Source organism: Gossypium hirsutum, chromosome A07, assembly GCF_007990345.1.
Source record: "Gossypium hirsutum isolate 1008001.06 chromosome A07, Gossypium_hirsutum_v2.1, whole genome shotgun sequence".
NCBI classification, from domain to species: Eukaryota; Viridiplantae; Streptophyta; class Magnoliopsida; order Malvales; family Malvaceae; genus Gossypium; species Gossypium hirsutum.
Window position 1 is genome coordinate 64,899,508 of NC_053430.1, and position 26,532 is coordinate 64,926,039.

At 30.2% G+C, this 26,532-nt stretch overlaps 1 long non-coding RNA gene across 2 annotated transcripts; it reads right to left on the reverse strand.

Annotated features, from left to right (window-relative positions):
• Nucleotides 1-18,491: 18,491 nt before the first annotated feature.
• LOC121231922 (uncharacterized) lies at nt 18,492-25,597 on the reverse strand. 2 transcript variants are annotated; one of them, XR_005930082.1, is made up of 2 exons: nt 20,984-25,597; nt 18,492-18,717 (listed from the first exon to the last, which is right to left on the reverse strand). It is a non-coding gene; the product is annotated as an uncharacterized lncRNA (long non-coding RNA). The 2 variants fall into 2 exon arrangements; XR_005930083.1 differs by lacking the exon at nt 18,492-18,717 and adding an exon at nt 19,277-19,994.
• Nucleotides 25,598-26,532: the final 935 nt, after the last annotated feature.

A 26,532-nucleotide genomic window follows, 5' to 3' on the forward strand; every position in this document is an offset into this window, starting at 1 on the left:
TTACCATTACTACTTGAGCGGCGAAAATGTGATTGTTGTTGAAACAAATTAAGGAGTTTGTCATTCGTGAAAACTTAATCTAAACGAATAAAATACGAATTAATTAAAAAAAACTAATATTTTTAAATGAGAATATCAAAAAATTTAGAAGAAGAACTTGAGAAAATTGAGAGAATTGAGAGAATAGGATGTGAGTGAAAATAAATAAATTTGGGAGGTATTTATAGGTAAAAAAAATTATTGTTATCCCTTTTAAATTTTTCATTTTTTTTACCGTTAAGAGAATGCACCCAGCTGGACGTGTAACAGCCCAATTTCGATGAGGTCCGAACAATGGTTTCAGGACCACAAATCCGAGTTAAAAATAAAAACTATTTTATTTTATTTTAAAGTTGGCATCATGATAGGAAGGCCACATGAAGATTTTGATACGAAAATTTTATCGATTGTGTGGTTAATTAGGTAAAGGACTAAATTGCATAAAATGCAAAAGTTAGATTCTAGTAGCTATAGGTATCAAACAGCTATAGAATTTAAAACTTAAGGTCCTTATTGGTAATTAGACCATTAAAAGGTAGTTAGTAGATATCTTAATGACTCATCCATGGAAAAATAAGAAAAGGCAAGGGACTAAATTGGAAATCACTAAAATTAAAAGATGATAATTAAATAAAAAGAAATATTTATCTAATTTCATATCATCTTCCCTAAAATTTCCATGGAAACCCTAGGAGAGAGGACGACAACTTACCAAGCTTGAAAAGGTATGAAATCAAGTCTCGTTTTTAGCAATTTTTATATTTTTGAAACTGGGATAGTCTAATCTCTCTATTTCGGGGATTAATTTGAAAAGTTATCAAGGTATGAAATTTAAGTCATGGATGAATATGCTGAAAATTAGAAATTTATGGTAGAAAATGAAAGTTTGTTTATAGATAAACAGCTTTTACAAAGTAATTTTTTATGAAAACTTAATTTAAGGACTAAAATAAAAAATGGTAAAAACCCATCGAAATTTCTAAAATTTGTGAAAAATGTGTGCTGTAAATGTTAATTATAAATTTTAGCTAGGCTTGGAAAGAAGGTTAAATTTCATGACTTTCATTTTCCGAGCCTAGGGACAAAATCAAAATTTTTGAAAAGAATAGGGGAAAAATGGTAATTTTGCCTAAGATGCAATAGAATGCAAATGTATATGAAATGTGATAGATTAATAGTTAAATTTATCCATATAAATCCGAAAAGACCAATTACTGAACTAGATCGAGGAAAGCAAAAGTTTTTGGATTAGTTGAAATTCCAAAAACGAACCATTTTTCATTTAAGTTCGTGTAACTTAACTATGTATGTTAAATGCTTGGATTTAATTGTAGATTGTGTTGATGTGAATAAGATAACATACATTATGAAATAATCTTAAGTTGTGAAATGTGGACGAATTACCATGTTTCGGTTGAACGTTGAAATTCGATGGATTAAGGTGATATACTTGAACGAGAATAATATTCCACATGTTATTAGAAAAATTTAGCCCGAACGGGTAATCCGAATATAAGCCACTCGAGCCTATGTTATAGATTGGATTTAGCCCGGAAGAGCAATCCAAATTAAGCTCTATAGAGCATATGCCCTAAAAAAGATTTAGCCTGGAGTGGTAATCCTATAACATAACATATGGCTCGAGAGTGTGCTTGTTAAGTTTGTGCCCAAAGGGGTACTTTTGAGTATACTAACCGGAAGTCCATTGGCATTTCAATAGTTCAATGGAAAAAGGAATCTTAAATCAAGGAAAGGTGAAAAATTTATGGAACTTGTAATATGATGAGCTCATCTATGTTTACTTGATATTCATATGAGATTATGTGACTAACTTGTTGGAATAAGTGTATGTGTTTAGGTAGCTTACCCAAAATTGATGGAATATATATTTATGTGTGCTTATGTTAATAAATAAGACTGGTAAGTTTATTTTCCGTTATACGAACTTACTAAGCATAAAATGCTTACTCCGTTTATTTTTCCCTGTCTTATAGTGCTCAAAGCTCGCGAAGGTTGGAAGTCGGTCAGAGCGGTCATCACACTATCCGCTATCTCATTTTGGTATAAATAGAAACTTTATTTTGGTATAATGGCATGTATAAGCTTAATTGGTTAATTATGGCTTGATGATGATGTTTGTAATCTAGCCATTGGAATGGCTAGTAATGGTTGTTTGATATACTTGTAATATCATGCTATGCTAGCTTTATATATATATATATTAAGTGGTTGTTTTTAGTAAGTTTAATATATGGATTAAACTAAGGTAAAATTTTGAACATGTATGCATGTAGAGGTATGCCTTGTAAATGATGAAATGTGCTTGAGATGGATGCTTGAAATGGTTGGATTGTATTTGGTATGTTTAGTGCAGGAACATGGTAAAATATGGGTGAAAAATCAGGTTAGGAAATGACTTGTTTTTGTCCACAACGGTAGGCACATGAGCATGTGTCTTGGCCGTGTGTGACACATGGCCTATCCCATGGGCATGTGGTCTAGCCGTGTGTCCTCTGCATCTTAAAAATATGAAACAGAATGCTCAGAATTGGGCACACGGGTAGAGGCATGGGCGTGTGTCTCAGCCGTGTGGTTGACTCGGCCTTGAACAAAGGCATGTTATACGACCGTGTGAAAAATGCACCTAAATTTCGAAAATAAAAATTCGTCACACGGCTTTGCACACCGATGTGTGACTTGGCCATGTGACTTCAATTTCTTCATGCTTTAAAAGTCAAAGAGATATACGGATTAGGGACACAAGTGTGTGAGCCCTACACCTAGGAAAAAATTAGAATTTTGCAAAAATTCCCTGAGTTCCCGATTTAGTCCCGATTTGACTCCAACACTTGTTTTGGGCCTCGAGGGTCCATATGGGACAATATGTATGATCTCGGATAATGAATAGTAATTTACGTAAATTAATTGAAAAATGCTTTGAATGTTTCGGTAATACTCTGAAACCCTGTTCCAACGACGGATACGGGTTAAGGGTGTTACAGGACGCACTTTCCGTTTCTCTCTCAAAAAACAGTCTATTCCCCTAAATTTTAAAAAACGACTTATAAGTCTAATTAAAAAAAAGGGCATAATTAGCTAATTTAGCCTAAATATTACTATGAGAGTATTCTTATTATTTTAAATTGTATAGTATCTACAAAAATGCATTTGATAGAATTCAAATCTAAAACACAATTTTTAATATCTTACTTTTATCATTTCAATCAGAACCTCGCTTGTTAGTAACATCAACTTTTAAAAAAAATATATTTCTTACATAATATTTTTTCACTTATATAATATATTATAATTCAATATATAAAAAAATTAAATTGATATCTAGACCTGTTCATAGGCCGGGCTAGGCCGAAAGATTGCCCAAAAACTGGGAGGGTTTAGGTAAAAATACATGCCCGAAAAATGGGCTAAGGCCCATTTAAAAAACGGGTTAAGCCTCGAGTTAGGCTTTTTTGGCTCCGGGTCCAGCCTAGCCCGTCCCAATTATGCAAAAAAAAAACTATTATTTTTTTTACTATTTTATTGCTATTTTTTACTTTTTTTGCTATTTTATTATTTTTTTCACTATTTTGCTACCATTTCAGTATTATGTTGCTACTATTTGTTGTTATTGTTTGAATATTGTATAACTCTTATTTTATTGTTAATTTTGTTACTAATTTAGAGATATTTGCTTGTTAAGTTGTACCTATCTTAGTATTATTTAAATATATATATTTTTTAAATTTATTTTCAATTATATTTTTAAAAAAATTATTTAAAAATTAGTACAGATGGGCCGAGCTCAAATTTTAATATTTATATCCGGATCGGGCTTGGACAAAATTTGAAACATATTTTTCAAGTCAGACCAAACCTAAATCTAACAAACAGACCTAAAATTTTAGTTGAACCTGAACATGTAGACCCCGAACATGTAGACCCCTAATGATATCCAATAACCTTATCAAATGATTATTTTACTCGTATTTTAGGCTTCTATGAGCTTAGATACATCGGGGCTACAATGATGGCTATATTTTAAGCTAAATCATCACCATTAATTACATTTTACTTTACTTTTAACTTTGAGTTGCGTGGGTTAATATAATAATTACTATAGGAATTAGAACCATATCTACAACAAATTTATTGATATAAAAAATAATATCAAATGGATTAGATCGAAAATGAATGAAATTTAAAAAAAAAATCGTTTTATTATTGTTATTATTATTTGTGTATCATAATATTTAAATCTTGTAAAGAGTTAAACATGCATTTAATCAAATGTTTTTTTATTAAACATTTATTTTGTACAACATTAAAAAAATAAATTTTCAATTTTTTAATTAGATTGACCTAATAAAAAATCGAAGTGATCCTATTTGAAATTTAAATTAACTTTGGTTAAAATCAGCTACGGGGAACAACAAATACGGCTTAAGCGGGTGGAGAGTGAGAAACCATTCTTGCTTTGTTTAAACTTTAAAATAAACTTCTCAATAATAAAAATGAAATGTTAAAGTTAATTTATTCTTTAATTTTTGTCTTTAATATTTACTTTTTTTAATTTATTCTTTATCTTTTAATTAAATTTAATCTTCAACTTTTTAAAATATTTAAATTTGACCATTAACATGACAGCCTATGTTGGAAATATACTATTGTAAAATAAAATCGTTATCGCTGACAGGAAACCAAACTTAGTGTAAATAAATAAAACAATCACTGTACCGTAGAAGAACCATTGCCTTAGAAGAACAACTAGCTTAGAAATAAATTCGTCATGATTGGTGTAATCGTATAGTGGACGTTGCCCCCCAAGGTTAATACAGTATTTTACTATTTGTACACCCAAATAAAGAAGGTAGAACACAATTGGTATCGCTCTTTTCGAAAGGAATCGAATCTAAAAAAAACGGCTAGTCAAAAATCTAATCGGAAAATAAATTGGAAGAAAACCGACAAAACCACACTAGGTTTAATTCCTAGAAATGTTTAATTCCTAGGAAAAATTGAAAGGGTCATAGACAGTCCTTCTTAAAACTCAATCTCTTAGATAGAATTTTTCTCTCGTGTAATTTCGAAAAACACTAGAATTTAGAGAACAAAAGAATGAGATAAGTTTTTCTCTTGTGTTCTATCAAAAATGAGGAGAATGACCTCCTATTTATATTGTTTTCTGAAGGGGCAGAATGGTAAATTTATAGAGTCAATTTCCTAAAAAATCTCAACAACCAAATTCTAATTCTGTCAAATCATAACCGTTTAAAACCTAGATTCTAATTTTATCAATTTAAAAATATATTTTTTTCAATTTCTTTACATTACTAACATTGTCTCACTAATACAAAATAATTTTTGTAAACATGAAAAAAAAGAAGAAGTAAAAAGTGAGAAGAGCAACAACAAAATTAGCCGCTTAAACACTAATATATTGTGGATTTGAACTAGTACTTTGTGAAATAAGTAATTATTCTCTTTAACAAGTGAACGAATCTTAAACTTGTTATGACTTATCTCAAATCCAATTGATATTCAGCGATAAATCAGCAAGTTTTAGTCAATTCACCTCGAGATGCTAATAATAAAAATGTATGTTTTGGATATATATTATTATGTTGAATATATTTTATTTTTATAAACAACAACTAATTAATTGATATATTTTTCTTATATATTTTTTTAAATGTCAAATATTTATGTTCATCATAATTGTGAGTATGGTAAATCCTAATAGTTTAAAATTAAATAATTATTTTAAATATAATTATTATTCTTAAATATATTTTTTATACATGAAATAGTTATTTTGATCCATGTCACAAATGTGACAAAAATATATATAAAACTAAAATTTTCGCACCCACGACATGAATGGAAAATTAACTAAATATTTTACATATAAAAATCATATTTAAGAAAAAGAATGATATTTTAAAATAATTATTTAATTTTATAATATTAGAATTTATTGTACACACGATATAGGTAAAAAATAAATATAGGCGTAAAAATTATATATAAGAAAAAATATATCAAAACAACTAGTTGATATTTTTTAAAAATTAAACTATATTAAACATAATAATATATATCGAAAATATATTTTTCATTATAAAATTATATTTTTATTATTCTATTAATATAAATAAAGAATTTATTAATTAAAAATGAATTAAAAATAAAAACAAAAATATGCTAAAAAAAAGGGATTTAAACTCAAGCCATATGATCCAAATGCAAACACATTAACCAACTGGCCGAATGACACAATATGTTAAGGAAAAACTTAGGGTAAGTTTGGATGGGTGGCATGTTTGCCTGTAGGTAGTGTAAAAACAGCGGTAACGGTCAGAGGTGAAACTAGAAAATTTTTTAGGAGGGCCAAAATTAAATTATAATTTTTACGATCGAAAAAATGCAATTCCACCATTTTAACAGACTATATCTTTATAACTTTTAAAGAATTAAATCAAATTTTTATATTTTTAGGGGAGTAAAGTGTAATTTTACCTTTATTAATTTAAAATTTTAAAAAATTTAAAGGGGCCATATGGGAAAAAATTCATTTTAGGGGGGGTAAAACTCTTGCCAACCCCCTAGTTTTGCCATTGGTAGTGATGAAATTAGATATTATAATAATACTGTAGCTTGAGATAAAAAATAAGCTAAACGCACTGCATCGTACTCTACCACCTATCTAAATCCACTCTTATTTTATAATAAATACTTCTCAAAAGTGGATCCTAAATGATGTGGTTTTACCCATCACCAGTCCACTCAGAAAAAGCAAACTATTTTCTTAAATAATTTGTTATTTATGCCAATTTTCAAAAAAAAATTTCAATTAGTGATATTTAACTAAAATTGTGCTAACTCATAACTTAAAAAATAAAAATAAATTTATATAAAGCTAAAAAGTATATAAAATTAGAGAATTACCCTCACTATGTTTGGGGAAATTGTAGTGAAGTTTTGAGTATTATATTTTGTATTAATATATAATATTTAAAATTCGTGAATTTAAAGTTAAAATTAAATTATTATAACGAATTATATAAATTTTAAGATGAAGACATCATACAAAAATAACATGTAAAATATAATATGAAAAATAACATTAAAATAATATAAATGTGTCAACATTTACATATAATAAATTTTTAACATTTTAAAAATTAATAGAAATTCTCAAAAAGCATGCCAGTTTGAGTTAAAAGAATAAAAAATCGTAACACTATAAATACATAAAAGTACCAGGAATACAATATGAATATATAAATTTTTAAAATTATATTATAAGATGAATTTAGAATAATATGACACAAACATAACAATTATTTACCATCCGAAACTCGATATAATATAGGAATTTAACCTAAATTTCATTAATTTGGTTCAGCATCCTTTTAATAAAAAAAAATTTTGGTTTAGCAAAATAAAAGCAAAAACTAAGAAAAAACACAATTTCGTGATCACCATAATTTTCCCTTAAAAAGAATTAATTCCTCATATTTGTTGTCATAAAATCTTTGTCTCACAATCTTTGGCTAAATTTTAGATATATGTTGATTTTTTTTTAAAATTAGAGTTTAGGCTAAATTTTGTGATATTTAAGGAAATCGGTCAATTTTGATGGGAAAAACAAAAAATGTGTCCTGCTAGACACGTTTTCACCTGAAAGTGCGTCTTATATGGCGCACTTTCTGACTTTTTTGATACATTATTTCTTTTCATCAAATTGTTAAATATTAGTGTTTTTATTTTTTAGTCTCAAATTCAATTCCTCCCCATTTGTATTTTTATTTCGTGTTGTTTCAAAGCTTTTCATTATTATTTTTAATTAATGTTTTTAGCACATCATCTCCTTTGACTTCAAAGTTCAATTCCTCTTCTAAGCATGTATTTCATATTATTTGAAGTTTTTTTTATTTTTAATTAATGTTTTTATTTAATAAATATATTGTTTTCAAGTTTTTTTTAATTCATCTTTATAATTAATAACTCTTTTATTTATAAAATTAAATAATTATTGCAAATATTATTATATTTTTATATGTGTAATATTTATTTTTTAATATATTGTATATTGTATATTTTAATATTGTATATTTTTATATGTGCATTTGAAATATTTGACATATAAAAATATTTGAAATATCATACCCATAATATAGATGAAAAAATAATGATATTTGAAATATTTTACATATAAAAGTAATAATGATATTTGAAATAATTATTTCATTTTATAATATTAGAAATCACCATACTCACAATATAGGTGGAGAAAAAAATATTTGACATATAAATATCATATATAAAGAAAAATATGTCAAAAAAATTAGTTGATGTTTTTTAAAAAATAAAATATATTTAAAATAATGATAAATATAATAATATTTTTTATTATATAATTATTATTTTATTTATATAAATAAAGGAGTTATTAATTTCAAATATTTTTAACATAATGATATATATAATTTTTCTATTATTATATAATTACATGTTTATTATCTTATTTTATAAAAAAAAGAGTTATTAATTAAAATAATAATAAAAAATTTAAAACAACGTGAAATAAAAAATACAAATGTGTTTAGAAGAAGAATTGGACCTAGGACTCAAGGATGAAAGCACTATTTTAACCATGTAACTAGACGAGTTAATGTGTTAAAAAAATAATTAAAACTATAAAAAAAAACAGTTTGAAACAACATGAAATAAAAAATACAAATATAAATAGAAGATGAATCAAACCCAAGAAACAAGGACAAATTCACTAACATTTAACTATCTGACCAAAGGAATTGATGTGCCAAAAAAGTCAAAAAGCGTATTCAACAAGACATATTTTTTATTTCTCTCTTCAAAATCAACTTATTTTCCTAAATATCACAAAAATCGGCCCAAAACCCTATTTTTTTTAATATTCCTAAAATTTGGACTAAATTGAGCTCTCCCAAGCCTTTAGTGACAACTTTAATAGATTGTTATAGATTTATAAATAAATAAATAAAATTCAAGAAATATAAAAAAATTAGAGAATTATAAAAACATTAATCAAAGGTGATATATACTGAATAAGTATATCTACTTAATTTCTTGTTTAAAGTAAGAAATTTCTCGTAAACAAATAAAAAATTATTTTTTTAGATATGAAACTTTAAACTCATCCTCCTCTTTGTCAACATCAAAGTCGATCACCTTCTTCTTGAAAACCTAATCATAGCTTCAACAAATAACCCAATTTTTTGGCCTTTGGAAATTCATCAATGTCCGTGGGGCAGGAGTAGAATCCATTTTCTTCTCTTCAATTTTACAATGGAGGAGATTATATTTTGGGTTAAGAAAATTTAATAAATAAATCTAATGAATTATCTTGGATTTGGAAAATGATGTTTTAAACAATTAGAAAAAAAAAGTAAATTTAAGAAAGAATTAAAAAAAAAAGGATTAGCAATTTGATATTGTTTTCAAGTTAAATCTAAATAGAATTGAAGTAACGAAGGTCGAATAAAAAATTAAAGAAAAAACAAGACTATCAGTACTCATTTAACACAGCTTTAAACTTTGTTATTCTCATCATTTACTTCTTAAAAGAAAAAACAAGACTTGTCTAATAAAAATATAAAAGTATAATTTTTTTTAAAAAAAAATAGGGCTAAATTAGTAAAATTGGTAAAGAATGAGGGTTATGTTTGTGATTATATTTAATTCCTAAGCGGGGATAACATAAAAAGTAAACAAAAGGAAAGAGAATTTAGCAAATCGAATTTAAGAGGGGCAAATAAAAGTAGATGGATTAAATCCACACAAATCAAATAAGTACAAGGACTATCTTTAGAATTTAACTATATTACAAAGTACATGCATAAATATGATAATTTTCCAATGTGAAAGCTTTCCGATTGAGACAAGGACGCCTTTTTCTACTTGACATGTCATCTCTTATATAATTAAAATAATAATTAAACCCCACACAGCTTAATATCTATATATAATATTTCATTTATTTTAGGAGTCAATATAAATATTTAATTTATATTTGAAAACAATTCTTTTAAAATGGAAATAATTTCATTAAAAATTCATTCCATCTCTTTGAAAAAAAAATTCATTTATAATTAAAATTTTCTTTTAACTTTTTAAAAATTTAGTAATCTAATTTAACATACTTTTTACAGAAATATACAATTTTTTTAAAATAAAAATATTTAATAATGAGAATAAAGAATTAATATATTTAATATGCCATATAACTTGATATATTTCTTTTATTTATAATATTTTGTAAATTTGAGGCACATATTTTTCATTTACGTGACATTTCCACATTATAACCGATACTAGCGTGGCACTTGTTAACAATTACGTCAGTTTTGATGTTAATTTTTAACAATTAACATTGGTTAAAAGATCGCATCAATTAAATTTATTGATTCTAAAATTCAATTGAGTGCAAAAAGTTGAGAGGGGCTTAATTGATTTTTTTTTTAATTTTTCAAGGGAGTTTTATACCATTTAGCGAACCCTACTTTTGTACCCCTATTAATTGTTTTTTTAAGTATTATTTTGTATATTTAGAAATGAGTTATGAATATAATTTCTTATGTTAAATTCATTAACACGATATATAATCTTATACTAAAAAATTAGTATTAATAATTTAATACATACGAAAGTATCTGAACTTGGTAATTTATATTTTCTTGGTATCTAATTTTTTTGAGACTTAACTGATACTTAATTTTGGAAACAGTAAGTTGACTTGATACTTTTTTAAGTACCTGATTAACACCATTAAAATTCGTTGATTTGGTGATGACGACCAATAGCATGGTGACATGTGGTTGGCTAACATTTTGACACGTGAAATAATAAAAATATTTAGAAGTGCCATGTGTCAAAATGTGAGACTACTATGTGTCACAATGCTATTGGTCATCAGTGCCACGTTAGCGTATTTTAACAATATTAACCAAGTACCTAAAAAATTATCAAGTTAACTTACACTTTCCAACTTTAGGTATCAATTAAGTTCTAAAAAGAGTTTATGTACCAAGTAAGTATAAATTATCAAATTTAGGTATCTCCACATAGGGGAGATTTTAAGTGGGAGTAGGTAGGGGCCTTGGCCTTCCCCACAAAATGAAAATTATGCAATTTAGTTTCTTTATGAATAATGAAAATTTAAGTTAATACATAGTAAAATTTTATTTTGGCCCCCTCAAAAAAAATGTTTAGACCTTTTGGAAATGATGAAATAAAAAATTAATAAATAATAAAATTATATTTTGACCTCTTAAAAATTTACAATTCTATTCTGGCTCCAACTAAAAGAATTTTTGGATTTGTTCCTACCTCCGTATATATTAACCCTCAATAAAAATCAAACTTAAAACACTTAGGGCACGTTTGGTTCACTGTATTGGATTAGAGGTGTATTGGATTAGAGGTGTAATGGATTAGAGGTGTATTGGAATAGAGGTGTAATAGCAAATCAACTGTTTGGTTGAATGTAATGGAATAGAGGCGTAATAGTAATCTTGTGTTTGGTTGAATGGAATAGAGGTGTAATAGCATAATGGAAAAAACTAAAATGACTAGAATACCCTTAGCATAAATTTGTTTTGGTAAATGATTATTGTTATTGTTATTTAAATTTTAATAAGATTATTAATATTAATAATAAATAATTTAATCATATTTAAACATAATTATTATTAAATATCTTATAATTAAAATATATAATTTAATAAAATTCTTAATAATCAATATTCTTATATGAATTTACTCAAATCATAATATATGATACTATAAAAGATAATTTAACATAATTATTATTAAATATATTATAATTAAAATATATAATTTAATAAAATTCTTAATAATTAATATTCTTATATGAATTTATTAAAATCATAATATATGATACTATAAAATGTAATTTGAAATAATTAATATTAAATAATTAATGTTGACAAATGTTTGTTCTCATCTTGGTTACCATCAACATGCCCTTCATCTTCTAACTAATTGCTAGAATACCACTATAAACAATAATTGCAGTCCTTCAATTCAGAAATGAAAATTTCTCCAGCCAAAGTGTCCAAATTGATGATAACAGGAATTCTTTACTAGTTGCAATAAAACAAAAACATGAATCCGATATCCAAGGAAAGCTAAATCCTGTAAAAATTTTATATGTCTCTCTCAATTCTCAAGATCCTTCTCCTTTTATATGTATAAATACATGAATTCGATACCCGATTGCGAACTGCTCCCTTTCGAGGATTCTCCAAACTGATCTTGACACATCCATGCATGACCACCACCCAAAACAAGGCCTGATTGATTTGCAGGGGTTGTTGTTGTTGTGGTAGTTGGAAGTCTTCGTGCGTGTAGCCGGTATTTCTGGAAATCAGGGAAGTTCTTACATCAATACTCGATATCAAAACTTGAAAAGAAAACCATTAATAACAAGAAATAACCCTCACCTGCAAATGACTCTTAACTTCATCATTGGTTAAGCTATCTACTTGCATAAGTTCCCTAATCTGCTTTGGAGTAGCCACTGCAAAAAAATTTCAAAGATTTTTGACTCAGAAACTTTAAACTAAAAGGATCAATGAATGAATTGTCACAGAACAATACAATCCTATGATCTCAATTCCCAACAGATCTATGGAATCCCAGTTTCAACTATATTATCATCTATGGTCTCAAACAAAACTAATTATACATGTATAATTCAAACACATATTGAAAAACATTTGTTGGACTCTAATCTATATTTTCCATCAGATCAAGTGCAAATCCAGTCTTCCCATTTACCAAACTTCTTAATTCTAATCTAGCAGGATAATAGGCAATCCAAGAACAGCAAAATCAAATTCGAAACCAGCTAAGTATATGTCTAACTCTCATTTTGGAAATCATGATGTGTGATTACATTACAATAACTAAGGAACAGAACACAAGGCCATGCGTTCAAAATGGACTCTAGGTGAAGTATATAGTAAGCATGAAAAATAATTTTTGATGATTGAACTGGATGATGCTTGTCTTTCAGTCAAGCTCTATGAGTAACCATCAAATGCTTAAGAGTAAACTATTTTTAACTTTTATCCATATCGTCCTCCAAAGATATATCAGTATCCTTAGAAGCAAGTTAGAAATAGCTCGGTTTAAACCAATCAACCCATTCACATCCTATTACAGTATATTTTCTAGATAATCATGATTTCCCTTTTGCTAAACCAAAGTTGAAATGATGGCTTTTGGCAAGTAACAAAGGACACAAACAAGAGAAGTGGGCAACTTACCTTCCTTAGGACCTTCTTATGGTATCGATAGCCCTAATCACACAAGAAAGAAATTTGTTACCAAATTAAACTATCAGCTGATAGCACTAAATCAAAGAGAAAAAAAAAAGTAACTATGCATTGCTTGATTACCTTGCCGGTGCCATAGATATAATCACAATAAGGCCAGCCATGAATACTTCAGGAAAAGAAATAAAAGTTGCAAGTCTAGACGCTGAAAAAAATATCACATAGCTAAACAATAACATAATGTAATTTTGCTAACCTCAGAACCAAGCATTTTAGTGACTGTCAACAAAAGAATCTAAAGCTGCTGCCATCTTCTAAATTCACAAACTTAAAGAGATGCAGACAATTTGAAACTTCAAACAAAAGAAATGAGAACTTTGCATAACAAAGTAAAGAAACATAAACATCTAAAGCAACAATTTTGCACCAGTTAACACTCTGCCATGAATTGATACCGAAAAACGAGTGTTGAATTACAGATATAAAACTACAAATCCTGTTAGGATTAAAAGTTTATTCTTATTCCAGTTTTCATCTGATATTCTCACTCAACAGCAATTATCACCATTTTCTTCTCTACCTTATTGAAGCAAAAACACAGAACCAAACAGCATAACAACCTGACATCAACTCTTCCACCAGAATCCAAACCTCTCAAAATCCTAAACTCTCTGTTTCAATTTCTAAGAGAGAAAAACAACAAGAAATACTAAAATTAAAGCTACGTCAACAATGGTATCATGAGAAAGAAAATTAAATATCTGAATGGGAGTTGAAGTGTCCATATTCAACTTTGGGTTTCCATGCCGATAAGAAAAACATTGGACATCCCTCGTAACCTAAAATCAAACACTCTTCTTCCTCCCCCATTATTTCTAAAAAATATCATCCTCAACGCCAAGATTATCTTTGCTGTGGTTTAATGGAATTTGACTAAAACCAGCCATTGAAAAGAGATGTTGCCATTCTGTCAAAGCTGGGTGCCGCCTAATTATATTATTACTTTCCCCTGCATCTATGTTGCACTTCCACCCATACTTCCAAGTATGACATGAGTAGTATCTCTGATCAGCAAGAATCAAGATATCGTGAAGGAACGCATCGGCGCTTTTCAGATCCCCAACTTCAATAGCTTTAGCGCAGGATAGTAACAATCTCAAGGCGGTGTCACAAAAAGAAGAAGCCATGAAAGAAGGTGAGATTCAACAGAGTTTGGGTAAAGCAGAAGAGAAATATGGTAGAAAAGAAAGTGAAAGCAGCAAGGTGAGATTCAACCAATGGAAGAAGAAGCAGAAATCTATGAGGGCAGAAAAAGGAAACGAAAATAAGAAAGGGTAAGGATTCTCTAATCGGCGCTGGATGGGGGGAATACCTATTACGGGACCGGGTGTATTAGGGAAGGAACAGATTTGGGACGTAATGACAATACAACCAACCAAACAACCGATTAAAGGAGGATTAAGTGGGGCCCACTGTGCCAATACACCCAACCAAACATGTCCTTAAAATGTTGTGAGCATTTGACACCCATGTGAAGTTGTCGTTGCCTCTAGGTATAATGTCAAATTTACCCCTTAACGTTTATATTTTTTTATCAATTTGGCCTTTATTTTTTTAGCTAAATTTGACCCTCAACTTTTTAAAAATGGTCAAATTTGATAATCAACCTTTTGAAAAGAGTTGAATTTAAGTTTTTTCAACAAAAATACTAACTAAAATGTTAAAGTTTTAAATACAACAACCTACGTGTTAGTCCACATGTATTCTATGCTATTTTGTTTTTGAATTTTTATGATTTTTTTTTAAATTTTGATTTTGATTATGATTTTTAATTTTTAAATTTTTATAATTTTTAAATTATTTCTTGATGTGATATGTAAGACAAAATGATGTTATGCTAGCATATGTGCACATGAATTACTATGCGAGTTGTTATGTCAACAACATTAAAAATTAATGTTTAAGTCATCATTTTCGTTAAAAAATAATGTATTTTTTTTGAAAGGTTAAAGATTAAATTTAATTGGAAAAATATAAACAATAAGGGTAAATACTTTCATCTTCATAACATAATTTTTACATGTTAGAATGTGGACACCAACAACCTACAAAATTCCAAAATATGTGCTTGCGTTGAAAACATTTGGTGAACAAAATCATATTTTTTGTTGTGTTGTTAGCAAATTTCCGAGTGCATATTTTTGTTTTCTCCAACTAAATCTTATTTGGTTTATTTTAAAATTAAAAACTGGAGAATACCAAAAATCTCGAAACCTAGCAATATTGGAGTCTGAAAAAGCCATTGAATTTACAACCACGGTTAATGATAATAATAATGAAATAAGAAACAAGATAAAAAGGAAAAATATAAATGAACAAATCAAACCTCAGGTGTCCCCTAAAGTCATAAATCCTGACCAACAGAGGGTCCATATGCAAATTTGCACGCATGGCAGACCTGCAATAAGACCAAGCTATCAGTATAATATTGTTAATCTTTGATATTTCACAAAGTTCCACGAAGCAAACAGACAAGCTAAGATGAAAAAAGAGCCTTCACATTATTTAGTTTTGCCGACCAAATGCTTTAGTTTAGGAGATTAAATCCTTCATTTTCTCCTCTTCTTTCTACCTTTTTTGCATCTGCATGTTTTGTCTTCACCTTCAAAAGATGAAAAAGCTTTGTCCTGATGTTACCTCCAATGGAACCCTGTAACCCCATCTTGTTTTCCAGTTTGGGTCTCATGTGGGTCATTTCCATCACTTTGGTGTCGGTTCATGGAACTCAATTCTTCATAATTATGAACTCCATTCTTTTAGATATTTTAATTATTTGAAGCATGTCAAGTGAATATAATATCGATCATTATAAAGTTTAAGATTATTAGGTTTTCTATATATGTCTCAATCAAGTACTCCCACCCATAAATTTTATAGTTTTTTTTTATTATTATTCAAATTTCTGATTTGTAGCTGCTTCTATTAATAATATCGTTTTCAAGGTTTTGAACTTGTATTTTTTTAGAGTGCGATGTATATTACCATTGTATTGATTAAAATTATTATTTTTGAGATTCAAACACATAATTTTCACAACTTGGTGGTGAGAAAGATATGAATAAATGATTTGATCCTTCAAATAATTATGTTTCTTTTAAGGAGATAGATACGTAATACTTTTATGTTCACTCTCGCAACTTTATCATTTCAACTAAAGTCATAATTAACTTTTATGTCAAATTTTAATAAATTTATTACATAATTATTTCCACTCATATTATTGATGTGCCATGATCTAATATATATATATCATATGTATTAAATTCTACATAAATATAAATATAAATATATTAGTATTTTTTACTAATATAATTAATAATTTTAACAAAATTATTTTATTATTACATAAAAATTTATAATTATTTATTTTGAATTCAATTTATGTCCTTAATTTAAATATAATAAAAATGAATTAAAATTTTATTACTCTTAAATGTAAAAAAAATGATAAAAATGTAAAAGAAGTTAAAATATTTAATACTTGACAAAATATTGGGAAGATAGCTCAAATATAAAAATAGATAAATCTTGTCTTGACTTGTATGGAATGGTAGTTAAAACTTTTGCCAATACTTTTAGTTTGAAATTAAGATTAACATGAAAAATTTAATGTACCCAAATTAAATATATAAAAGTAACTTGTTTGACATTTCATCTTCAGCAAAGAGAATCGCATTCTCTAAAAGTTGTGCTTATTTGAAAGTTCAAAACCTCAAGACTCAAAGATTTCAGCATATCAATGGATTTATGTACGTTTCACATCTAATTTTTTTTATTATGATATTCTAAAAGTCATATTGCTTCAACTTCTATCGAATTATCGTCACCTATTTTTGATTACCTTTTACCATTTTGAAAATATTCATAGGCATTATGTTCGATAAGATTATCATGCAAAGTAATTCATAGCCGACATTGAAAAAAAGATAAAATAAAATAGAAAGGCTAAAACTAGTATGCTCTTGGCAAATCTAACTTTTATGAGGTATACAAAGAAAAATGTGAAAACTTTGGATAAGACATCACAAAAAAAAATCAAGGATGTTTGTTTCTTTTGTGTACAACAGGTCATCAAAAGAAGAATTATACCATTTATCATGCTTGGCACACAAAGAGATATACATTTCTTAATTTTGTTTGCTTTGAGATTAATTTGACTTCAATACCTAGACACCCACTTTTTTTTTAAGTTTACAAGTACATATACAATTACAAGTAATACATATAAAAATCAACTACAGCCAAAATCAAGCATTATAAATTACAATCGAACTAAATACGAAGCCAAACTAAAATATTTCTAAATAGGACTGACACATGGTGAGATTTAAGCTATAATAAACTCGGAGACAACCCACTCATGATTTATACAAAATGGGAGTCAAATTTGGGCCATAAGGATCACAAGGCCTTAGGCTTTGCCATAGTGCCAAAACTTCATTAACAATACCTAGACACACTCAGTGAATAGATTTTAACGCAACAATTCACATCAATGTGTCTATGCAAGGTTGCCAAAATTACCATAAGCCAAAAGATGGTTAAAGATGCATTTATATAGGTGACAATAATTTGGTTGAAGTTGAAACAATATGAACTTTTAGATCATTATTAAGAACTAGATTTTATTTAGATTTATTTGTCACACCATTTTTAGGTAAAACTTAATTTTCATTTTAGCATTAAACAAATTTAGTTATTCTTGTTCATTTGGAAATGAAAATTTTAATCTTGATCATGAATGGATTTAATTACAATATATTTTACGAGAGTTGTCATAGTTCTATGTTAACATTACTGATGAGCAAAATTATTTAGAATAATTTTTGGTTAAATGGTAGACTTTTAAGATCATAAGGTGATGGTAACATACCATTATAAGGTGATAAATATATACATATAGTCCAATTGGGAGATTATTAGATTTTTTTAATGTAGTTGTAACACCCCATACTTGACCCAATTGTCGAGTCCGAGTTACGGGATGCCACATTTGTTGCCAGAGCAACTACGAATCCATTTACCCTTTTATATGTGCCGCTAACCACATTACGCAATCACAATTTGTTTTTCAATCAAATTTAAGTCTTATATGAGATTATGAAAGCTCTTTTGATAACCCGAGGTCGAATTAGGACCAAAATGTAAAGTTTGCAATTTATCAGGTTGACGTTGCGACTTCAAGGGTTCCTCATCGTGATGCAACTCATTGACTTGATCTCGTCACGGTAATAGCTCGATGTGATCGTTTGTTTTCAAATGGTCCGAATGGTACCTATTCAAATCACCCATTTAGTTCAAAATGTATATCAATTCAACCATTTTAGTATTCTAATTATTTCCATATGCTCAATTTTATTCTCTTGCATCATAAATTCCTATACATTATACATTCAACATATCAAAATTTATCCATTTCAACCATCTAATCGTTTCAACCTATTTATGTCATGAACATATATATATATATCATTAACAAGTTATGAATTTGACTCCAACACATTGGCAATTCAACATTCACCACAACCATTTAAATACAAATTAAACTCAAAATTTAGGTACATGTCATATATCAAAATAAAAGGAATTATACAAACATTGTTGATTCAAGAACTTTTGATTGGATGTTGTATCACGTTTCAAAATCTTGATATCTACTAAAAACTACGCACGGAAAGAAACAATCGTACGTTGAGCGGGAAATCTCAATGGTCCTTTCATGATTCAAATCAATGCAACATTAGCATTAGCAAATGAACACAATGAATTCAAGTTCAATATTTAACCAATTCACACTCCATCATGCCAAGAGTTTCTATTATCATATATAGACATATAACAATTTTTCATACCAATTCATTGAACATCTGCAATAAATTCACCATATCATACCATTCAACAAATTCCAATCTATTTACCATTCATTACATAACCACTTAAAACATTCAATACAATAAGGAAAGACATGAGTGCTCTCTATGAAAACACTGTTTCTGAAAAATCCATTATGTAGGAGTTGATTCCTAAGAAGGTTAAATTCAGAGGAAAAAAAGATGATACTACTAATAACATGATGATTGATTTGTCTCTGGAAAAACCTATCTCGTGGAGGGACATGCTCGTCGGCCAATTGTCAAAGGATACATTCAATGGATCAGAAGGAAAAAATGATCTTGATATCTTGGATGGGGATATTCAGAAATCAGTTGTCAATGGGGTGCCTTCCATTTCTTTCTCAGACAAGATTCACAAAATCCTCATTCAAGGTATGAAGAACATCGTGATTTTAAAACTTCTTGGTCGTAACATTGGATTCTCGGTTTTGTAGAATAAATTATGCAACATGTGGAGACCATCAACACATTTACATATGATGGACATTGAAAATGGATATTTCCTGGTGAAATTTTAGAATAAGCTGGATTGTGAAAAGACATTATCTGAAGGACCGTGGATCATTTTTTGTCAATATTTTGACTGTTCAGCCTTGGACGTTAACCTTTGATCCCACACAGGCTTACCTAATGGCATAGATCAGATTTCCTAGTTTACCTGGATATTTATACAATTATAAAATTATTACTAAAATAGGGGAAATGGTTGGAAAAAGTGGTTAAATTGGATATGAACACGGATAGCAGGGCTAGGGGGTGCTTTGCTAGAATGGTTGTTTACGTTGATATGGAAAAGCCTTTGGTGTCATGTATTCCGATTAATGGTCATAAACAGAATGTAGAATACGAGTCTCTATCAACAATTTTCTTCCACTATGGAAGGTACAGACATGTGGAAAATTCTTGTTCTTTTAGAAATTCTAGAACTACCAGTGAAAAGGAGAACGCCATGTCTGTTTTATCATTAGAGCTTCAAAACACAGCCGGAGATGGTTTGGAGAAAAAGGACAGAAATTTCAGACCTTGGATGATCGTTGAAAGGAATTAAGGCGAAAAATTAGAGAAAATGTGCCAATTTCCTTAGATAATCAAAAGGCTAGAAAAGAAGGATCTCGGTTCAGAATCCTTAATAATAGCGATACGCACAAAGAGGATTATAAGGGAGATTTGCCTGATTCTAGGCACTACAAAGAGAAAGAAGCTATGTATGGTAATTTCCTTGAGAACAATACTGCTCCTCACTTCAATGGTTGCATAGAAAAGGAAAAAATCATTAATAATAGTAATTTAAAGTAGGTAGGTTCGATGGAGGCTGGTGGCTCGTTCATTAGAGAGAATATTGGACTTAATGTGGAGCCCAATCTGCCTATTATTAGGCTGAAAAAAATTCACAGGTTTTTAAGGAGACGGTTAACGGATTGGGCCTTGGAAATACTCCAATTGGGCAGGCCCAGGGTCTATTGGATCAAGCTGATCCAAATTCAGCAGCCCAACAAAGTACTGATGCTGCTGGAAGGGATAGGTGGTTTTCAGCTGAGGCAGGTTTGTTAATAGAACCTGGCGCTGATTTGAGTCTCCGACTTGAAGGTAAAGGTTTATCTATTCGGCCAGATTCGAAGGACGCAGGGCGAGACAGAAGTGGCGTACCTTTGGATGTTGGAAATCTTGATTCCGGCAAATATTCGAAAGTTGCTTTCCATGAAAGCACTCACGCCAAGGAAAGTAACAGTCTTCCCTCTTCTAAGATTCTGAATTCTTCTCCGGCAAATCCTTCTGGTTCAGATAAGGTGCTTAGAAATAGAGGTAGAGGAGCTGCTAAAAAACATGCCAAATTTTTTTATGGCAACAATATCCATTTCAAAACTTCGGGAATCCAGAGACTGTACCTAAAGGATTCGATGGAGCAACTTGTCGAGAGTATTTCGGCTCTTTCAAAATCTAATCTTGGTAATGAAATAGAAATTGAGCTTGGGTGGAAAAAGAGAGAGCTAATGTCCCTGAACAGTAAGGTTTTTTTGATGGATTTTTTTATTTTATTTTGGTATTTTATATATCTTTTTATATTAGAATTGGGGATTTGTTTACTTTACTTTTTTTCTTTTTTTTCTTATATTATATCAAATTTTTTATGGCTTTAAATCTAAAAATTTTCTCCTGGAACTATCAAGGGGGCGCTAGTAGAAATTTTTTACGAACTTTTCGGGAATACAACGCGGACTACAGGCCTGACATTGTTTGCTTGGTGGAACCGAGAGTGAGTAGTAAAAAGGCTAATTTTATTATTGATAAATTGGGTTTTAACTACTCACATCGGGTTGAAGCTGTTGGTTTTTTAGGAGGCATATGGGTTAGATTGAAGGGCTTTATCCAAGTCCATATTATTCATAATCATCCGTAATTTATCTTCTTACATGTTGATAATCTTAGTCCTAATAATTTGTTCTACATTTCTTTTGCTTATGTCAGTCCAAATAGGTCTAAACGAAAGCTTCTTTGGGAAGGCTTAAGATCTGTTATCCCTAATCATTCTTTTCCTTGGTTAATTATGGGAGATTTTAATGCTATTTTATCTCTTTCAGATAAAAAAAGCACTATCTTCGTAGGTAAGCGTTGCAATTTATTTGGTAATTTTGTTGACTCTTATGTACTACAGGATTTGGGGTATAGTGGGCCATCCTTCACTTGGAAAAGAGGTGGTACTTTTGTCAGACTTGATTAGGCCTTAGCTAATGATGCTTGGGTTTCTGTTTTTTTGTAGTACACAGTCCATCACCTCACTCGTATTAAGTCTGACCATAGGCCCCTCTTGCTATCTACTAGGACAGACCTTAGCATATCACAAGGCAAACTTTTCAGATTTTTAGCAAGATGGACGAAGCATAATGATTTCCCGAACCTTATCAGAGAAATGTGGAATTCTGTAGGTAATATGGCTTAATCTTTAAATAATTTTACCTTTTTTTGCTAAAGATTGGAACAGGAACATTTATGGCTTTTTGGGTACTCGTAAGCGGAATTTAATGAGATCGCTCAAAAATATTCAAAGAGCCTTAGATCACTCTTTATCTACTCATTTAGTCAAAAAAGAATTGGATATTCGAGATGAATTGGAAAATGTTTTTGATCATGAAGATTTGCTTTGGAGAAAAAAGGCTTGATGCCATTAGCTTCAATTGGGAGACCGGAATACAAAATCCTTTCATAGTCATACGTTGAGGAGAAAGAAATTCAATCGTATCACAACCTTATGTATTAATAATGGGGAATGGTGTTCAGATCATGACATTCTGCAATTTAAGGTGATGGAATTTTTCGAAAGACTTTACGGAGAGGCCTCCCCTATCTTGAGAGATATTCCAAATGTCGGCTTTCCTAGCTTTAATGCCTCTGAGTCTACTTTTTTTTAGGCTACTATCACTAATGAGGAGATTAAAAGGGCATTGTTTAACATGGCTCCCTTGAAAGCTCCTAGAAGTGATGGGTTCCAAGCTCACTTCTTTCAAAGTCAGTGAGATATCCTCGGAAATGATGTGTGTCAGTGGGTTAAAGATGTCTTTGATGGTAGATCGATTGAGCTAGATTTGAATAATAAGTTGATTGTGCTTATTCCTAAAAAAGAAAACCCTAAGGACTTTAGTCATTTTAGACCCATTATTTTATGTTCTTTTCTTTACAAGTTTGTAATGAAGGTGATTGCAAATCTGTTCAAGGTGATTTTTCCTAAGCTGATCTCCCAAGAACAAGCTGGTTTCATAGCTGGGCGAAACATTTCTGATAACATTATTTTAGCTCAAGAAGTCATCCATTCTATGAGGTGCAATCGAAAAGGGAGGAAATGGATGGCTATTAAGCTGGATTTGGAGAAGGCCTATACCAGAGTTAGTTGAGAGTTTATAAATGCTTCTTTGGTTGCGGCTAGGATCCCTGTCTTCTTACGTAAAGTGATTATGACAGCTATTTCTTCTTATTCTATGCAAATTCTATGGAATGGAATACCTACTCTGAAGTTCAAACCTAATAGAGGAATTCATTAAGGATGTCCCTTATCGTCTTATCTATTTGTGCTTTGTATGGAATGTTTGGGTCATTTTATTCAGACATAGATAGAAACTAGAAACTGGGATCCAATTCGTCTTTCTTGTGCCGGTCTTTCTGTTTCCCATCTATACTTTGCTAATGATTTGGTGATCTTCTGCAAAGCTCAACTTGACCAAGCTCGATTATTGGATAACATTCTAACTTATTTTTGTGAGATCTCGGGTCATAAAATTAGTGTTAGAAAAAGCAACATTTTTTTTCCAAAAATACTGAAGCTGATGTCCGTATCAACTCAGTCAGCTCTTTGGATTTCAGGAAGTCCGGAATCTTAGCTCTTATTTAGGTGTTCCTCTTTTGCACGATAGGGTTACCAAGAGTGCTCTTAGCTTTATTAGGGACAAAGTGAGGAAAAAATTACAGAGTTGGGAGGCTAGGAAATTATCTATTGCTGGAAGAATCATTTTGGCTCAATTTGTACTCCTTTTTGTATCCAATTACTTCATTAAGTCCTTGATGATTCCGAAAGGTGTTATTGTTGACATCAAAAGATTAGTTAGATAGTTTATTTGGGGCTGTACTGATGGTCACCCTCGAATGTCTTTAGTAGGTTGGAGTTCTATTTGTCAACCGAGGGCTCGGGAAGGTCTTGGATTCAAGCATTTAAAAGATCAAACTTCATCATTCCTTATGAAGATTGGCTTTAATCTATTGTTTAAAAACAATGTGCTTTCTTCGTGCCAAATATGGTTGGAAAGATCAGTTTCTAGATCCTATTAATAGATCTTAGTGCTCATATTTATGGATGGCACTTTCCAAGATATGACAGCTTCTTCGTGAAAATCTAGCTTGGTCCATTGGTGATAGCACCAATGCTCGATGTTGGAAAGATCCTTGGATTCCAGGTACGGGCCCTTTAATTTCAAAAATACCTTCTTCTGCTAACCTTGATTTGGATTGTTGTGTTAGGGAGATGGTCAATTTCGATGGTAGCTGGAACTTGGAGTTGTTTTGTGTTTGGGTGACTGAAGATGTAATCAATAGAATCATTAGCATTCCTCCTCCACACCTAGACTCTGGATTGGATAGAGTGATATGGGCCCGGTCAGTGTCAAGAGTCTTCTCAGTTCGTAGTGCTTACTGTTCTTTGAAAGAAGAGTCTTGGAACCCTCAGGAGGAACATTGGAAGATCATATGGAAATACCCGGGTCCTCAGAGAGTAAGAGTCTTTCTTTGGCTAGCTTTCAAGCAAAAGCTCCTTACTAATTCAGAGCGAGCTAGACAAGGAATTAGTCAAATAAATTCCTGCATTCTATGTGGACATGATTTTGAGGACTTGTTGCATGTTCTTCGGGATTGTCCTTCAGTGAAAGATGTGTGGAGGCTTGTGGTTCCGAATCAACTAAAAAAAAGGTTTTTCTCTATACCTTTTTCAGGATTGGCTTTATCTCATCCTGTGTTTTCATGAAAAATTGCAGGATAGTGGTCTTACTTGGGCCTGTCTGTTTGGATTAATCGCTTGGCGTATATGGAAGAATAGAAACTTATTTATCTTTCAGCACATTTCTTGGATGGCATCTAAAGTGGTGAAAGTCTCTAGTTGCTGGGGCTATCACTACGAATCTAGTTTTGGCATTAATAATAATCAGGGATCTAATTCTACGATCAACTCAGAAGACACTTGGGTAGATTTATCCACTGATGGGACTGTAGCTAGAGATTCTGGCTATGTTTCAACAGGAGGCATAGCTTGTGATCGAGATGGAAATTAGATTGTGGGGTAATCGTTTACTAGGTGTGTGCTCTCCTTTTGAGGCTGAAGTTTGGGGCATTCTAGATGGGACCTTTATTCTGCTTAATAAGGGGTATAGACGGATTGTTATCATGACAGATAATCTTGAAGTTGCCCAGATCTTAACTGATGAAAATTTGGAAGATTCAGGGATTACTGTGCTTCGTAAAACTCAACGCATCTTCAAGTCAGAAGAGGAATGGAGGATTAAGTATATCCCAAGAAATCATAATTTGGCAGCAAATCGACTTGCTAAACTCAGTTTGAGCTGGAAATCAAACTTACAAATCATTGATGAGGCTCCCAAGGATATCTTAGATTTACTTCAAGTTGATAAAATGAACGGTTGCTTTATGTAATTGATGTATTTTAATTTTTCATTTCACCAAAAAAAAAATTCAATACAATGCCTTGTATTAGTATGTATACAAAAAATCCATTTAAGTTTCAAACACATATACATTTAACAATATGTTACCCAATTTCCATTTTCAATCAATATCATTTAATTTTTCAACTTATGGTTCAATTCTCTTTCTGGAGACTATTGACTCATTCGTACTCTATTGTAAATCTTTGATTATTTGATATTATTAAATAGTATCTTTAGAGATTAAAAATGATACTTTTTAGAGATTTTAATTAAGAGATATTATTTCCTTAGTTGTTAAATCCTACATGTATTTATAGTTGTACATATTTCTAAGAAATAAATACTTTGAGAGTTTTTACCTCAATACATTAGATTGTTCATCTCTCATTTCATCATGGTATCAGATTTTTTATCCGACTTTTAGGATTTTTTATTTTAATTTTTTCTCAAAAATCCTAGAAACCCAAATTTGGTACTTTCCACCCTAGCTCTATATTTTTTCTCTCACCATCCCTACCATTGGAGTCGGCATCCACTCACCAGTGAAACCCCAGACTCCGATGACTAGAAGCCCCACTCGTGGGCCTCATTTACCGTCGCAAGTTTCTGTAACGTTGTTTCAAGTGCCATGCGTGGACTCCACCTGCTGCTGTTGTGCTGTTTTTTTTCCCGACACTGTCGTTGTGCTCATTGCTCTCTTCCGGTCATTCTTCTCTAAGTGGTGGTGTGTTTTAGCTAAGTTTTTTTTTGTGAGATCTATTTGGTGTTTTTTTGAGTGGTTTTTTATTCTAATTGTGCAAGCAGATTTTTTAGGGTTTAGTTACTTTTTCCAACATTATGTCTACAGATGAGAAGCTCGTGATTTCAACCAATATTTCCTCATTGCAAATTAGCTTTGTAAAGCTTGATGGACATTCTTGCTTGGTCAAGGTCTTGTTTGTTGTTTATCAAGGATCATGGCTTGTAGGGATACATCACCCGTAAATCTTTGAAACT